The 4,009-nt window shown below is 37.8% G+C and overlaps 1 pseudogene; it reads right to left on the reverse strand.

Annotated features, from left to right (window-relative positions):
• Positions 1-308: 308 nt before the first annotated feature.
• On the reverse strand, positions 309-3,099 carry LOC121237165 (annotated as a pseudogene).
• Between the last annotated feature and the right edge of the window lie 910 nt (positions 3,100-4,009).

Genomic DNA, 4,009 nt, shown 5'->3' on the forward strand with positions numbered 1-4,009 from the left:
TTTAAAATCACCGCAACAAAAGCTATTACCGACGTTATTCGATCGATGCATTGTTGGGCTTCTTTTGCAATGCACAAATTCGTCGCAAAAAGCGCTGCAATAGAATGAAACACTATTCATTGGTGCCCATATTTCAAAATTGCGCGTTAATTTAGCGGCGACATGAATGTCGTCGTAATTGCTTGCTTTTGCAGTCGATTTTAATTGTGGCGATAGAAAAAAATGCCGATAAAAGCCAAATTCCTTGTAGTGAGTTGACCAATGATAAAATAGTAAAAATAAATAAAAGACTTCTAGAAGACAAGAAGGAAGAACAGAAGCAGTAATATTAGCAAATCATATATAAAACCAGACATTATCCATGCTTCTTTTATTGCAATCATAGGAAAAGGAAAACCCACACGACCCATTACCTATCAAGCAGAACGGCTATATGAATTCCAAATACACCACAGTACAAGATAAACAGTCCAGAACACTACTTGGATGCCTTCATACAGATTTAAACATCAGGACTCCTACAGCTTTGAAGCTGCACCCTTGTCCAAAAACCAAGTCAACTCCCCTTCGGGTGAAACCTCTTGGACAGGAAGCTTATCGAAATTTTGACCCTCTCCCAATGCTGTTTGCACTGCTCCAGCTTTACCAACACCCGCCACCACAAGGGCAATATAGGCAGACGAGTTGATCACAGGGAAGGTAAAAGTAATTCTCTCTGGCGGTGGTTTTGGTGAGTCCTTAATAAAGGTGACCCACTTTTCATTTTCTTCGAGGAGAGGATGCCCTGGGAATAAAGAAGCGACGTGTCCATTTGGACCCATGCCCAGCAGCATGAGATCAAACTTTGGAAATCCACTAGCTGCTGATAGATCTATCACACTTATATTGACCAAATGTTTGAGACAGGTCTCATAATCATCAGCTGCACCCTCGGTTGACAGCGCATCATTGATTGCATAGAAATTACCAGGGAGAATTGGTATCTGTCAAGAAAAAGTTTAACAGGCTTAATCCCATCACAAGTGGAATAGCCATGGACAGAAGAATGAAAATTCATGATAAGTGAATTAAAGAACGTAAGACTGCCTCTTAAGTACATATGACCCAAACTAAGCTTTTCACATTGATAAAAAAAAAAAAAAAAACGATCTTGAATTAGAAATGTATAAATTCATCAAAAAGGTGTAAAACATCACTTGCCATTCAAAAACACCCAGTTTGTTTTTCATCACCTAAATTAATCATGATTAAACTCATTAGTGTAATATCCCAGATTGATAATAAGATGGTGAATCGGATCCCATATTGATTGAAAAAGAGAAGTTATTGCCCTTTATAAAAAATTTCAAGGGGCTTTAATTATAATATTGACTTTGTTCTCGATCACCCGTTGCCAATAAAAAAAAATATTGACTAGTCCTTTTGGGGCATGAGCCAAGATCTTTCTTGAGTCGTTACAAATGGCTCTATCATACATGGCACAGCTAGACGAAGATGACTAGGATTTGTAGTAAATTGTGATACTCTGGATACTATATAGGAAATGAAGGTAGTGAATGATCCCACATTACTTAGGAGAGAGAAGTCCAAGCCCTTTGTAATGCCAGGGGTGCTCCAATTGTAGCCCTGATTAGCCATTTTGGAGTGTAGGCCCCGATATGACTTAAACTATATTACTAATGGTATCCCAGATTGTGGGACTTAAACTATGCCACTAATGATGGATTTAGCCTAAAAAGGACGTTAGGAATTTAAGAGGGAAGATTGTGATATCCCAGATTGTATATAGAAAGGTAATGAATGAGACCTATATTACTTGGAAGGAAGAAGTTCAAGCCCTTTATAACAATTCTTTTATATATATATATATACATATAAGTATCCCTTTATAACAATTCCGAGGGGCTCCAATTATAACCTTGCCTAATTTTTGTAAAATGGGACGAAATGTGACTAGGGCCTTCATGGGTCATTGCAAGAGTCATAACAAAAACTATGTTCTCATAATTTTGTTTGCAAGATAATATGTCTTCTCTAACCATTTGGACCTCACGTTCTCTTTTGACCTTACAATTGTCCTTGCAATTCTTTCAAAAAGTGGTGCACCCATTAGGATAGATAGATCACACTTCTATATAAGCTCCAAATCAGTGAGATAATTCTCAAATACACTTGAGTAACATTCAAAGAGCATTAAGGTGTAACAAATAACAGTAGAACCAGTATATGCAATTCCTACGGCAAGTTTTAGCAAAAATGAAAACAATAAATATTCAATAATCATACCTTAGAAAGAAACCCATCGGAAGCAAGCTTATAGTTGCTGTCTTCATAATCCTTTGGCACTACTCTGTTCATCTACCCAAAAGACATGCCATTTCGACCATTCAATCCTATCAATATATGGAGGTTCCAGTAATTTCCTGAAATCCGAATGTCAAGTAATTACCATAGCTATCTTTCATATCATCAAGAAGCCGTACGACTGATCGTTAACCCTGCATTGGGAAAGGAGATATCCTTTTGATTGTAAATTGAACACTTCAATACAATCGAACATCAGAAACTCACCTTAACCAAGTAATATGGAAACTCTTGCATCAGTTTCATTTGTTTCATAATAATAAATAAACCCATAATTAAGTTTTCTATATTCTCTTCCTTTCCCTTCTCTCTTAGCCAGCAAACAGATTATTTAAAGTGTAAGCAAAATTAAAAGCAGATTGTCCACCCGAGAATTCAAGCACAAATAGAAATAGATCATTTTAGTTATAAATCTAAATTTCCATGTTCTTTTCATTTCCTTAAACAGTTTCACATCAACCAAAGAGGTCGTCGGGGTATTACAGAAAAAATGGCACGATGAAAATAAAGTCAAGCAGTACAAAAAACAAAACCTTTATTTAGTTACCTGAGGAACTTGATGAGAGACCCGCCAGACAAGAAGACGGAAAAAGCCCCTCTTTCTTTAGAGAACTTATCAGAGAGATTGGTCATGTACTTGGCCAAAGACACAACAAGATCCTCCTCCGTATCAAACACTTCGACCTTATCCTTATTCTCTGTTGTCGTCGCCGCCGCCATTGAGGCTTTCGCTCTACAACCACCCAAATTCTTCTTCTTGCCAACCAAAGACAGCTCTTTCGGTCTGAAAGCACTGTGGTGGACAAGTAAGACAGGCTTGTGTGCAGATACTCGGGGCAAATGTAGAGGGGAAGAGTGCGTGTTGAACAGCTTTACAGATGAGGAGAGAGTGCACACAGATGTTGGAAGGAAGGCCATGCGCATGCCGGTTTCTTATAAGTGTAAAACATTTAATAAGTGTAAAACGTTTAATAAAACGTTTAAATTCAACTGAATGAATTTAATCTCAATGAATGATTAAATGCAACTGAATGAATATTTGCATTTATTATTGTTTTCATGCACCACATGATTGTTTTTTTAATTAGGATATTACTCTGTGAAGTTTTGATTAATTACAGAAAATGGCCAGGGATGGAAGTGTCACAAGAGAAACCTGTAACTCAGGGCCATTTAGGATTAGACTTCCAACTTGTCACAAGAAAAACCTCTAATTTTTCTGATTATTTGATATTTTATCATTTATTTGATTCTTCAATGTGCAGGATGATGCAGGTAAAGCAATGAATATTTAATTAGATAATGATTTAGAACTCTCAATCCAAACAGCCAATCAAATGTGCAGATTTTCATGTGCAGATTTTCTGTTTCAAAGCAAGGCTACAGATGGGAAACTGAAAACTGGTTCTTTAGATTGATTTTTTAGAGGCAGGCGGGTTGGTTTCTCTGTCGTCGCCGGGGAGCTCTTGGTGAGGAGACCTTAGGGTAAGTTGCTAAAACAAACAGGAGGGGGGATCGACCCGTTCAGTATAATTCCGAAGAAAGACTGTTGGCAGCAGGTGGAGACATTTCTTTGGCCCCCTTCCAAAGGAAATGCGGGCAGGGTTAAGCTCGGCAGAGGGTTCGAGAATAGGGTAGGGTCCTG

This window comes from Juglans microcarpa x Juglans regia, chromosome 6S, assembly GCF_004785595.1.
Source record: "Juglans microcarpa x Juglans regia isolate MS1-56 chromosome 6S, Jm3101_v1.0, whole genome shotgun sequence".
Lineage (NCBI taxonomy): Eukaryota > Viridiplantae > Streptophyta > Magnoliopsida > Fagales > Juglandaceae > Juglans > Juglans microcarpa x Juglans regia.